Source organism: Aythya ferina (genome assembly GCF_964211825.1).
Source record: "Aythya ferina genome assembly, chromosome: 6".
NCBI lineage: Eukaryota > Metazoa > Chordata > Aves > Anseriformes > Anatidae > Aythya > Aythya ferina.
Window position 1 is genome coordinate 3341125 of NC_140303.1, and position 14337 is coordinate 3355461.

The 14337-nt window shown below is 44.7% G+C and overlaps 1 long non-coding RNA gene across 3 annotated transcripts in view; it reads left to right on the forward strand.

Annotated features, from left to right (window-relative positions):
• Positions 1–14337, forward strand: part of LOC311438920 — a 132090-nt gene that overhangs the window by 114255 nt on the left and 3498 nt on the right. For 2 of the 3 annotated variants that reach the window (XR_014694429.1, XR_014694430.1), the window contains 6 exons: positions 242–341; positions 934–1005; positions 2092–2176; positions 3829–3996; positions 4430–4760; positions 6234–6371. This is a non-coding gene — a long non-coding RNA (uncharacterized lncRNA). Of the gene's footprint in view, positions 1–241; positions 342–933; positions 1006–2091; positions 2177–2993; positions 3389–3828; positions 3997–4429; positions 5654–6233; positions 6372–14337 lie in introns of those variants that run through there. The other variant, XR_014694431.1, reaches the window with a different exon arrangement.

The following is a 14337-nucleotide window of genomic DNA, read 5'->3' on the forward strand; positions in this document are numbered from 1 at the left end:
CATTCCGGGTGCTGCTGGGGGTGGCAGCAAAGCAGGACAAAAAATAAAATCAGGAAATGGAGGAGTGCACTTTTAATATCAGTTAGTCTAGTCATTACATAAGCTTGTTCTAAAACAACTAGTAGTGTATTGACCACTCCAGAGCCAGAATAAAGCTACTGTGTGCACACAACTGTTGTGACAACAAATACAAAATAATGGCATGAAAGTCTCTTGGTGACTGCAGCTTCTTTCATTCCAGAAAGCAAAGCAAGCTGTGCTAGGCGAGTGTCAGCTTGGAAGGAGGAGTCCTCCCCAGAGCAGCTCCCGCCCTGATGAGGTTCAAGCTGCTCTGGCTCAGGGTACGTTTGTTTTCAACCTGTGCTATGGATGAGTGGATTCAGAACTGGGGGAAAGCAGGCAGGAGGGGATAGGAAACAAGTATTAAGGAAATCCCACTAAAAATGACCCTGAGCCAGGAATGCCTTTGCTTCTTTCCTTATTGAAAAGCAAATGTTTCAGAAGATGCTTCTTCTGGCCTCATATCATACATATAACAATGTTTTATCCTCCCAATTACTGATGGGATTCCCAGCTCCTTACAGAGGCTCAGAGATCTTGCAAGGAATGTGATCCTTGAAGACAAAAAGAAGTAGAAGAGCAGCAAATATTGCAAGGTGTCATGTGTGACAGCAAAACAACATCACCTCTGCCCTTGCTGAGTGTCCCATGTCCCCTCAGATGAGAGCTGGTAAATAGCCACTGCCCATCTTTCTGTTTTCAAATACACAGCAAACCACTTTCAGAAATTACTGTCATTAAATGTGCTCTTGATTCTGTTCCCTTTCATTTCTTCTTGCTTTCCATTCTCCATTGCTTGTATCTTGTCTGTATTGTGCACTGCCATATTAAGCAGCATGCATTCCATGGAACCCCATCTCCTCTCTTTTCCAGTTGCTGCAGCCTGCAAGAAGAAGCGCCCATGGAGTGCTGCCATGTTGCATGTCACGGAGCAGGACAGTACTGGTACGTGTCCCTGGGCTGGGTTGTCGAGGAGAGGCTGAGCATGATGCAGGAGCACCTCCAGGTGTTTCTCCAGGGAAGTCCTCCCCTGGGGCCTCCTCCATGCCCCGTTGGTGGTGTCAGGTGACCCTTGGCAAGGGCTCTGAGCAGGGGGACTGGCTGGCAGTCCCTGCAGGTGGGTGGGCAGGGTAGTTTTAAATTCCCACTTGGGCACCCTGGACATTTTGCAGGGGCAACACTTTGTTAGCAGGTATCCCGCTGGCACGTGCTCAGAGGAGACACTACTGTGTGACCCGCATAAGTTACTCATTAGTGCAATTAAGATGTGAAATGTTAAACATTAAATGAGGTAAAGTGAGGTTATGAAATCGCAAGCAGTGAGTCTGCAGAAAGGAAGGGGGAAGCAGACCTGGAACCTGTCAGAGCTAGGCTATGAGGGAAACAAGCATGGGCAGGAAGGGGACAATGAGTGCTCCCGCAGCCTGCAGCAGGAATCTGCTACCAACCAAAAAAAGGACAGTGGGATTTTCCATGCAACAGAGAGTGGATGTAACTGCCAGGGGAGAAAGCAGGTGGAGAGATTAGATATGCCTGATGCTGACAGAAAGCATGTTTGTGCCTAATACATCAGAGAAATTGTTCAGAAGTAATTCAGCCATGTGAAAATGTGACCCTTGTAATACTGCCAAGGTCAGAAAAACCTGAGGAGATCCGCTGAGTAAGTGTTGGTCCTGCAAGGAAAAGCTGTCCAGAGGCAGTGTGCTCATGTTGCCAGGGCAGCTTCCCATCAGGGTCCCACCAGGGCAGAGGCAGGGCAGCTCCTGCTGTCTTTCTCAGTGCTTGCTGCATGCTCTGCTCACATAGAAAATTTGTGTATTGAGGTCCAAACCTGCTCAAGCTTACTTGGCTGTTGGCTCTGTAATCCCTTCCAAGCTGAGTCTAAAAATCACACTGGTCCGGAAAGGTTCATGAAACCTCTGGAAGGGAGTTGGGTCTCCTGTGGGTCTTCTTTCAATGCTGTTTGCTTTGCCTTTTGCTCTGTTCTGAAAATAATACTGTGTAATAACTGCTTTCCTTCCTTCTTGTCAGGGCCAGCTGGGGCAAGAGGAAACAGCAATTTTTCCTACCTGCAAATGCGTCTGTGCTTGTTAGAGTGCTTGTGAATTCAGGAGAGGTGCGTGAGCAGTCTGGGGCAGTTCTGGGGATTACCAGCTGCTGGAAAAAGGGCAGATGATGTTGCAGAAACATGACAGAGAGGCAGGAATACTGTTCTTCTGAAGTTCTCTCTTATACTTCCTAAAGATTTAATGTAAAAGACCAATCCCATACCCGCTAGAAGATTTGGGCTGAAGGAAAATAATAGCCTGATGCTCTTCTCAGGCAACTGAAAATGCCTTGAGTTAGACCTCTGTCATCCCCTGGCCAGGTGAGCTGTGTGAGGGCAGGCAACTGGCCTTAGACCTGTAGCAAGGAGGTATGGGAGAGACACTGTGGGTTGGTGCAGGCAGTTTTCAAAGTGCCAGCTTGGTGCTCAGCTGCTGTCATGGTAGCATCCTGGGAGACATTTGTGGGGTGAGCAGCTCTGGAGATTGTCTGAGGCTCTGTGAAGGAGGGGAAAAAGATGAACAAGCAAAAAGTTAATTAAAACTCTTCTGATTATGAGGTGGGATTTAATACTTTAAAAAATGCAGTGTGACACAGTGCAGCACTGCAGCTGAATTAATCATGAATGAGGATAGTAATTTTTAATTTTTGTGTGCATGAGAAAAACACTCAACAGATTTGACAATTAGAGCAGGGTAACAGCATTGCATGGCACAATGTGAAGTAGTTTTTCCCAGTGGTTTTTGAGAGGGAGCTAAACAGATGTGCTCAAATATTTACAAGTGCACAATATTCACATGCTTTTCAAATGCTGACCCTGCTGATTCGCAAAAGTCTGCTTCAATCTGGAGACCAGCTACTGCGGTGACACAGGCTATTTATCATAGGTAACACAGTGGCACTACTGCCAGCTTCCAGCGTAGTAGTGTGCACGGTTATCTCCTACTCTACTGGCAACATTACACCACTTCAGCAACCCACCTGTAACACCAAGGTGTCCCACCACAGACCTGCAGCAGTGGGTCCTGGTGGCTCAGCCCTAGCCAGGGCCTGAGCTGGTAGGAGGGGTTCCTGCGCCGCACCACAGCAAAGAGTAACAGAAAGCAGTGGGATCTCTAAGGACTTGGGCTCTGTGAGAAGATTTGAGAGAAACAATTCCCTGAGGTCTGAGTCAAAAGAGAGTCCAGCTCCCTCCTGGTTGGCTGTGCAAGGAGGTTAACCATCAAACCAATCCCACCATGAAAGCAGAGGTGTAGCCTGAGAAGATGAACTCAATACACAGGTGTTTCTTAAGGTTAAACTTGTTTTATAATGCTTTGCAATATAAACTTGCTAATATAACTGTGATTTTGCTATAATTTTGCTAGATTTCAATGGAAAGATTAGATCGCATGCATACCTGTGTGCAGTATTGATACCACATGGGTCACAGAGCTGCTTTGTGTCTTTTCTGAAAAGCAGCTGCCACAATGTTGAGCTTGAATACTGTAGCTCCTATTTAGTTATCTGCTCTAAACTATTTATTTTCTGTTAAGTAATGATACATAATTTCTCTGACTTGCAGACCAAAAATATTCCAGCACATCCAGGCTACTGTGTTTGTTGGGGATCATAGCGATAAATACCTGCTTTGGTCTTGGGGAGTGGTTAGTACAAGAACGAGGAGAAAAGGCAGCATCTCAAATTCAGGACTTCTGAATTCAGCTTTGTGCTCTGCCCTAGACTCCCTGGTTGACCTTTCAGAAGTCTCGTTCTTTGGAGCACAACATTCACCACGTAAACTTTGCTGATGCCTTCTGCATGACTCATCCACCCTATCCCACACTGAGAAGGAGTCCCGTGCCACTTCTTGAGGAATATCACTTGACTTATGTTGCCTCACTGGCATGGGTATGTAGCCCGTTCCAGCCAGGCAGGGCTCTCCCTTGCTTTTTAGCCAGACCCAGCCCTTCCTCCAAGTCTCCCATTCCAAATGGCCTTGGTCCCTCAGCCCTGACATGGTGAGATGCCATTTTACATGTACAACTGACACTGATGTGTGTGAGTGTATCCCTTAATACCTTGTGAGCATTCCTTTGTAAGATGAAGTTCGTACAAACCCAACAAAGGAGGCAGCTGAGTAGAAGGGAGAGGCCCAGTAAGTCTCTCCTTTCCCTTCAGGTAAAGTCAGCTATACTGTATTGAACCCTTGGACAACCTAAATTAATAGGTTCCACTGCTGATGAAACAGTTTGGGATTTGATATTGCTCCATGTATCAGGCAGACCACCAGCAGGCCCAAATTTCTCCTTGTACATCCTCATGGGACTTGCATCTTTTCCAGGGTTCTCCCTTGTGCGGTTGATACAGCACAGGGCATTCTCTGCTTGTGCCATCTTCCAGTGTGGTGGAAATGCCTGATTGCTGCCTCTTCGTGTCCCATCTGACCTGCCAAAATCCAAACTGAGCAAAATGGGAATATGGACTTGAACTTCGCTGCTGTTCAGGAACACTCTGAAACTGGTGCATGGAAACATTTGAACTTGCCTCCCTCTCTGAAACTCCACTTAGAGCACACACCTTCCTCTTGTCTGCCTGCTGGCTCCAGCAAGACAGTCACAACCAGCAGAACCACAGCAGATGAGGCAGAGGTCTAGAGCCGGACTGACAGGAAGGTAGATGGCAATGGGGTGAAGGGAAGGAGAGCTGGCAGTGAACAGAAAGAAGGAGAGAAGTTAAGAAGATTGATTATATCCTGAATTTGTGAAGTGCAATGCAGAAATACAGTGTAGAAACTTATATGGTAGTTTAACTTTGAAATTTCTCTTTCCACTTTTATTGGGTGAAAATGTAACAAGAATATATCCAATTGAAGGTCTGCAAGGAGTCGGGGGCGGGGGGAGGAGTAAGGTCACTGGAGCTACATCCATTCAGTTCCAGCAGAAAAAGGGACCAGAGGCATGGGTTTGAGTTCAGCCACAGCAGTAAAAATCAGAGTAGTTCAGCTGAAGTGAGACAAGGGCAGAGCAGTCCTGTAGGGGTCTAGTATTACATGTTTACACTGTGCAATTCGACAGGATGAGCCATCAATTATCTGCATCAAAGTGACCACCCAGAGGCCCAATGTATTTGGCCTCATCTGTCACTGAACTGTCCCCTGTCATGCCTCAGTTAAGAGCTGACAATGCCAGCTAAGATTGTCCGTATCGCCTGCAGTGCAGGGTGTTTCACCACCTCATTTTCCTCATAAGGAACCCAAAGAAAAGTCAGGTTTGTTCAGCACAGGATGTATTTGGGGAGGATTCAGGTAGGCCAGATGGCAATGTCAGTGATGGATGGTACAGCTACCGTAGGGCTATGCCTGAATATCTGAACTGGGAGAGACGAGCTGTGCTGTACCTCTTTGAAATACTGACTATTGCAGCAGTTGCTTTACACTGTTCAATTGGCTGTGTAATTGCTTTCACAAATTAAACAAAAACAATGGTGAAAATATGTAAAACGTCACCTGGACTGAATTGTGGTTCAGATCCCCAGTGAAAATGAGTTTGGCAGCCTCCCCTCACTTCTTATCTGCTTGATTTCAGTCTGAACGCTTCTCTGCTTGTAAGCTTGAGCCAGTGTTGCAGGTCAAGTTTAGATGTGAGAGAAGCCCAGCTTATCTGGCACAAGATGGGTTAATTAGCCCCCTGTTTTCCAAGCCATCCCAGTTATCCTATGCCTTATATGCTTTTTGGTTTGCTGTGGTTGCTCTCCTGGGTTTGAAGAGCGAATATGCAATGCTGCACTTTCCACTTGAGCTCACATTTCTTTTCCTTTTGCCTTCTAAATGTGGTGGTTACTCATCTAGTGAAGGCAACCAAGGGCATGAGAAAGAGCCACATCATACAATTGCAAATTACCAAGTCAACAGGTCCCTCCATGCTGACCCTTCCTCTACAAGCTCAATGGCACAGACAGAAGTCAAGTAAAGTGGACAGCATGCCCAGCTCCTTTTTCGCCCTCCTCTATTCCCCGTGCTTCTAAGGCAGCACTTAGAGGGAGTTAGCCAACCGGGATTCAACCAGGCACACCTGCACTTCAGTTTATTTCCACTGCACATTTGTGGAGGCATGACTTTGCTCCATTTTCTTTCTCTGCTTTTCCAGCCTGGCTGTGTTACTGGTGCAGTCATCTGGGTTTAAGAGCAGCGTACTGCTGCTGCATCTGAAGGAGATCAGTAAGAGACACCATCACGGACCTGCACACAGTTCCTGCAGCTGCTGTGATGCTTCTCAGGAGTGGAGGTTAGTTTGTCTATGGGGAGTCTGGTAAAATCTGTTGTCTAAGCTCACTTTGAGATGTGGATTGTCCTCACATCTTGCCTTTGCCAGTGGGTAAGAGGAAGACCTCTAGCTAATGTCAGCCACTGCCTGTCCTGGAGCCACAGAATGGCTTGTTTTTCTCTTTCTTAAGTGATTTAGGTGGGAGATCTTTCTTAAAGTACTGAGTAAAAGATGGCTTTGTTTCAGCAACACTCTGGAAAGCCAAAATGCTTTTAAATGCCAGTTACTGCATATCCTGAAAAAGCATGGGCAGTTGTGAGTTAGCTGACTTGGTTTTGGTTGACAGTGCCCCGTGTAAAGAAGCAAAATGAGATCTCTGCATTCACCCTGAGGAGCAGAGTGACCCAGGTGCCTGTAATACAGTCTGTACTCTCAGTGAAATTCAGGAAGCTTTGGTACCAGTGAGAATCTGGGTTGCCAAAGCTCATCACCAGGCAGCCACAGAGATGCAGTGTATCAGGCAGGCTAGAAGAGCCCATGTTTCTCATCAGATAGATATAGTAGTGCTTTTAAATACTTTTTAATAGTTTACAAAATTATGATAAGCTCTGCAAGGCCATTTAAAATGGATAATCTTCAAGTGGTATTAAGGATTAAAATGGGTCTGCCTTGTATGCTTTAATGGGCCCCTCACAGGCTGTTCAACGTTATCAAAAGGTGATTTTAAGAGTTTGTAATAAATATGTTCCTTTGGGGAAGATTAGGAAACAGGGTGGGATTTGCCATCCTTCTGCTACCTCTAAATTGCTGTGCTCTAACTGAATTAATTACAGTAGGTCTGTCTTGAACTCCAGAGTGCCAGCTCACTTCTGGTCTATTGTTCAGTGAAGAGGTTTGTCCTCAGGGTGAAATGTTTGCTCCAAAAGCTAGGGCTACTTAGTATTTGATTATCAGCCTAGGAGAAATTAGACAAATAATGCTCTGGCTTCATGAACGCTTACATGTAGGTTTAACCTTCCTTTCCTGAAAAGTCATTTAGATTTCAAAGTACAATAAAATAAAGTGTGCCTGCAGAAATCTTACAGGGACCAGGGACGGTGAGAGATATTTATTCTCAAAGCAAAAATGACTGGCTTCATTCAGAAAGTCTTCCTCAAGCAAACTGTGCTTATCCTATATAGTGTCCACCTTAGCTTTGCTGCAATCCCAGCCTCTGTCCATGCAACTTTCCCCTCAGAAATGAGAGAAGAAACAATTTAGTTAGGAACTTGGGACAAATGTCAAAATAAATTATTTGACTGGTGCGTCTGTGGAGGCCCCTCTTGAGCAGAAATCAGAGTATAAATTATTCCTTCTTACGGTGTTCTTGAAATTACTGGGAGATTTGCGTGTATGAGAGTAACCAGATAAAATTACTGAAAACACCCTCTCTACACATTCATTTGTCATTTCACACTCTTCCGTATTGACAAAGTTCATGTCCTTGTGCAATCAAGTTTTCAGAGTGGTACAAAACCCACAGTAATTACCCTTCTCTACAGTCGTTCTGAGGTCTCTATATATCAATTCCACTGTATGTTAGTTAGAGGAGTTAAAGTACAATTACAAAACTTTTCACATTTCATAAAATTTTGAAGGTTGAACAATTTCTTGTGGAGCCCAGCAGATAGTCTCGTAACACCTACTGCCAGCATCTTTCCAGCAACTGGCTTACTGCTAGTTCTAACTGATTAAAATCAACTTGAACACACTGGAATTTACTGGAAATTAACAGCCTCATAGGGGGAAGTAATTTTTTTTTGGTTTTACCAAATTTATTTGATCTCTACTGTTTCTGTGGTAGGCTTTTACCCCCTTAGACACCCAGCTGCCTGAGCTTTGTGCTCTAGAGCCAGCATTACCATCAATTTCATTTCAATTATTCTGCTTGGTGAGATACTGAGAATCCGTTAAGATGGAGATAGCCCAAGTTTTCATGAGTGATCTGGAGGCCTTAGTTCGGACACAGTGCCTTGGAAAGCCATAATAATATTAGTACATCACCAAAGGATTTCTTATTACTGCAAGCTTCCTGCAGCAGTGTGTATGTGAACCCAGAAAACTCAAATCTTAGCTCTAGCTTTCTTGACTGAAAGGTTATTTTATGTTAATGTCGCCCAAATAGATCTTGCACACAGAATCTTCAATTTTTTGGTTTACTTAACTATCTGATGGCAAAATAACAAGATGTAGTACAGGAAGAGAAAACATTAATGTAATAATTTGTACTAACCACACATTATGATGACATGAGAAATTGTCAACTGTATATCCAGCTCACACTGATTTTGACTAAAAAATACTGTAATTAGGGGCTAGAGGCCAGAAAGTGTATTGAATTGGTCTAGTGGCCATTAGTTTGAAGGAATAAGTGAGGGAGGGGTGAAGGAGGGTCAATGGGACTGCCAACCTGCTAACCCCATGCTGTTGGTGTTCCTGGTTTACGCAACAGCAGGAACACATGGCTGGGCAATACCCCTGTCCAGCTTGGCTACCTCTGCTCCTTTGTTGTGGCTGTCTCCACATATCTAATCCCAATTTTATTCAGCCTGAAGAAGCACTTTCCTAAATTTCAGATTGTGGTTGGTGCTTAGACCCTGACTATGGGGTTAAACTCTGACTCAAGAAATTGAAGTGGGCAAATGGTCCTATTGCCTTCTGCTTTTCACACTCTTAAAGTTAATCCTGTTTTTAGACATGTTGGTGAATCAGCCTAACATCCTACTACTGCAAATGCAGAGATTTTACTTTGAGCACATGAAGAATCCTGTTGGCCTCCATTGGTCTATTCATGCTTAAGCAACTGCACCAATATTCGAAGGCTAGGACCTTTTAGATCAGAGAATAAACTGGAAAACTCTGTTGAAAGCTACTTTTACTTTTACCCTGTGGTACAGTGACATTTCCGTATTTTTGCCTGCATGACCATGCTGGACTGCTGAAAGTATGTGTGGAATCTGGAACATTTATGGTGCAAACATCATTTCAGCATTCTCCTACACAAGAGATGATGAAACTTTCTAAGATGAGAGCCTATGTAAATATGTGGTATGCATCAGCTAGGCAAACAGATGAGGGAATGTTGTTTTTAGAAGCTCCAGATGATGGCCGTGATCCGGTAATGTGATTATTGTGAGCAGAGACATTCACCCATCTGCAGTCCAACTAATTCATCCTTTGCAGATCCCCTGCAGTACCAGGGTCTATCTGCACAGCCACCAAGGCTGTCTGTGATTTGGGGAAACTAAGCAATGCTGAAAAGGCTGAACCTGTCATGCTGAAAGGGATGAAAAGGCCCCGGCAGACCAGGAACCCTGCCATATATGATGAGACAACACTTGTTCAATTAAGCATCTTATGCCTGTGTGTATCTCTTAATATGCAAAATCCCTGGCTCACCGCTAGCCTCTGCACACACTACCTGTCTTAAAAACCCTCAGACTGAGGGGTGGCCCTTCTGCTGGGGTCCACTTCTTCCTGGCCACTGAGGGTAACTTCAGCAATTCTTTGAGTTATTTTCTTCACAGAAAACACATGGAACAGATGGGCATAGGCCAGCATCAAGGCTGGTGCCGCAGTCACAGAAAAGGATGTGCCCTGCCCTTGTGAGATAAACCTTCCCCCACCTCACATAAAATAAACAGTTGAGCTTCCATTGCCCAAAGCTAGCTATTAACAAGCCTGTTGTTTTGCAGTAGTACGTACATGGATAGGTAGGTAGAAATAGCACAATACCAAAGAAACTATCCTCCATAAATTATAGTGGCTTCTTCTGAATTCTTATTAATGCTTACTTTAAACCTTGATGTCTAACTCTTCTTGAACATTCTTGTCCAGAGTAATTAATTTATACTTTGTTCTGAAAGCGTATCAGTAAACAGGCATCAATGCTGATAGCCATTTATTGCTCCAGCAGTGAGGTTAAACAGCTTGTGCTTTTAACTGCATGGTACAAAAGATATAAAACTATTTGCTTGAGATATTAATCCAGGATGACCTGATGTAAAGTGACAGTAAAAGTGGCTTTCCCAAAGATGTGAAATATGTGCTCTGCTCACTACCTCCTGCTGACTCTCTGCTCCAAGTGAATAAACATTCAGCTGAATTCTCCCACCCAGGTGTGATCCAGCAATGAACTGGCAGCGCATCCTTTTGTCTGCTAATGCCAATTCTAACTCACAGGAGCAGCCTACCACCAGCTCTGCAGCCAAAATGCTTTCTCAATTTTCTCAAGAATCAACACAGAAAATAGCACAAGAACATAAAATTCGCCTGGTCTAAATCTCTTAAGAATGAAGCATCTTGTTTATACTGATAAACAAGTGCATATACATGCAAGAATGGTGTTTCAGGACTCAGCCACCACAGATGAAAGGGAAGCAACAGTGAAATCATGCATGAAGCAGACAATAAATGATCTAATGATTAAAGATGACTTACAAAGTCTAATCTCTATGGAAGCCCTAGTTATTCGAATGAGAAGAGCTTAAACATTGGAACATCTCATCTGAAATAATCTGCTCCACAGAACAGGGGTGCTGCACATCCCCAGACTGCAGTTGCTGAACTGTCCAGCAAGTTGGCAAGGAAAATTGCATGCTTTGTTTGCATATTTGTCCCGTTCTTCTATGCCCCAAGTTTAACTCTGTGCTGTTACCTCTGCTGAGAAAGAACACAAAACAGAACTAAATTCATCTTGGCAGCTCAGTTTAGGGTGTACATATGAGTTCATTATGTTCACTATTGCTCTTTACAGATACCTTAAAGGAGGCTGTAGTGAGGTGGGGGTTGGTCTTTTCTCCCACGTGCCTGGTGACAGGATGAGGGGGAATGGGCTTAAGTTGCGCCAGGGGAGTTTTAGGTTGGATGTTAGGAAGAACTTCTTTACCAAAAGGGTTGTTAGACATTGGAACAGGCTGCCCAGGGAAGTGGTGGAGTCATCGTCCCTGGAAGTCTTTAAAAGACGTTTAGATGTAGAGCTTAGGGATATGGTTTAGTGGGGACTGTTAGCGTTAGGTCAGAGGTTGGACTCGATGATCTTGAGGTCTCTTCCAACCTAGAAATTCTGTGATTCTGTGATTAATTCTTGATGATAAAATATTTGCATGGATTTGAATAAGTCACCCTTGCCTTGGTATGGTAATGCGGAAAAAGGGGGTTAACAAAAGATAAGGTCATACACCTAAACATAAGCAAAACTAGGTGATAGGTACCAGTGCCTGAACAGGTTCCACAGGACTCAGCTGTCACAGAATAGAAGAAAAGTCAAGCAATCTCATGGTTAATTACTATAAAGGGGTACTGATAGTTGCCATTGGCTGGGCAAGAATTCACACATTGCTGATCCTCTAATTCACTGTGATCTTTCAGATGCTAAGCTCTGAAGCAGTGCTGAGTTTGGCAAAGTGAGGACAAAAACCCATTCCTATTCTGAGCGTGCTACTTTAGCTACTTGCTTTTCATTCAAGAAAGGGATTTGTTGACAGCAAAATTATTTTCTTAGAAAAACACTAAATGAGAAGATGACAAATGCTGTTGTGAATATTCACACAACTCCAGGAGCAATCAACCATGATTATTCAGACAAGGCTCCTGCAGGAAGGGATAGAGCTAAAATCTTGAAGTTTGGCAAGAATATGATCTTCAGTAAGGACTAGCACTTACAGTTGCTCTGGAGAAAATGTAGTTTCATTAGCCAGATTCATTCTCATTTGGAATTGACCATGTGCAGTAGAACATCTTGTCTGTATGGATGCAATTAAGAGATGCACAGTGAATAGTTGCCCTGCAGTTAGTGTAACATATGCTCCAGTACTTCCAGACGTGACTACTGAAGTTGGTAGCAAAATCCTGATGTCTTCAGCGAGGCCTCAATGTTAGTCATATAAAAACTGCTACATATGAAAACAGCTGCAGATCTTTCTTCCTCTGTGGAAAAGTGAGAGAAAGAGAGAAGAGGAACCCATGCTGAGGAAGTGACTGCAAGGCTGGAGAGGCTGGTAGGTAAGCCATGGCTTGCTGCATTCAGGAGACAGAAGGATATTCCTGTCCAGTCTGTGACCTGCTGTTTGCCTTCTGACAGATGCTTTTATAGCTCTTAGGTTTTGCCTTGTGCATCTCAATAAGAAATCATCTGCCTGATCCCTACTAAAAGCATCAGAGCATCCTCCTTGGGCTCCATAGGCATCCATGTAATGTGCTTAACACTTAAGTCCCAGGGCCATACATACTGCGGTCTCTGAAAGAATAAAGGCTTAATCACTGCACCAGACAGCTTACCGCAGCAGCATCTTGGGCTCAGGGATTGAGGCTCATTTGGTTGCTCTGACGCCTCTTTGATATACGGCAAAAAAAATGCAGGCAAGATAAGGACTGACAAGATTTTCTTACCCAACACAAGGTTATTTATGTGAGGCTCCTAAAAGTTCAGTAGTTTGTACTCGCTGCTGTGTGCTTTACTGCTGTTTTCTGGAATCAGGAGAGGAAGTAACAAATTAACACAAGGGAAAGTGTACTTGCAGCAGCACCATGGTTGGGAAAAATGTCATGAACTGCTGGAAATCCACCCAAAAACATTCCTCTGATCTTCCAAGATTTTTAATCTGTGCTCCAGATCCCAGAGGTTTATAATGGGAGAAATTTTGGATAGGTCACACAATTCTGACTACAAATTTGTAGTGGGGTTTTTGACGCTCTTTCCTGACTAGCTTCCTTTTCACAAGCCCAGGGGATGGAATATTTCCCTCCTTGCTCTGCACTTAGTGTCTCCAGCTTTTAGCAATTCCCAGGATCTAGTACCATGGGTGCAGCTCAACACAGTGCTCAGAAAAGCCACCCACTGTGCCAGGAGCTCTGCGAACCACTAGGGCCACCAGAGGGGCTGCTGCTTCTCCCTGTCCTGCTCCGGCTCCTTCTTTTCCTTCTGTGAGTGCCATCCTTTCCCATGAGGGGAGGTCTGTTCACTAGCTTTTCCCCTCCAGGTCCAAGTTGCCTGTCATGGCCCCAGAGCTGGATTCTCTGGAACTGATTGGAACACCTGCATGTGAAAGATGCAAGCCGCGCTGCTGGAGAGGTCAGATCCTGCTCAACCACAGCAACCAGCAGGTGACTCAAGTGTGAACGCACAGCCTAGGCCAAGGATTTGTATGTGTCCCACAATGAACATAAACACCACCCCCACCCCAAGGAGGGTTGTGGAGAGCCCTGGCTGGTTTTTCCTTCACACAGCAGTTGTTAAAACATCGCTGCAAGGTCACGGACAGCATTCCAGCTCATCTGAACTGCAGATAAATACTCCTCCTTCATGAAGAGCATGCAGAAACAGCTGTTCAGCATTACAGTGTGTTGCAAATGTTTTCTTGTCTCTTCAAAGGCAGTTGTTCTTAGGTAATCCAAAGGTCTGAGAAGCACCCATCTCCTGCACTAAGCTACACTGGCTGGGGAGGAAGCTGGAGCAAGGAAAAGACAATGATTTCTTTGTCAGACTCATTGTTTTGCTTCCCATGTTTTTTAACTTGCATTTGTGGACTAAGGGGAAAAAAGGTGGGTGTTTAAAGGGCCAGACTTCTGAGACAGGCAGCATGTCAAACATTTCTACAGCCTTACAGTAATGCTCATTTCATTTTCCTTGCTTCAGAGGTGTAGGCAGGGCTTGATGCCACCAGGTCTGGGACAAGGTGGACTCATGCAGCTGTGGGGTTGAGGTGGGCCAGCTGGTTGGCCTCCAGAAGATTTTTCTTGTCCTTAAAGCTGAGGATACTGCGAGGGCTGGGGAGCGGGTTGGGTACGTGGGAAGCAAGCTGGTAACAGGATGGAAATGGGAGCTCCTGACACGGGGAAGAGCCACAGCAGCTCCAACACCATGGAAAACCAGACTTGCATGGGGAAAGAGGATGGCATGAGACTGAGGACCAGACTGTGGGGACCCTGCCCTGCCGAGCCCTTGTGC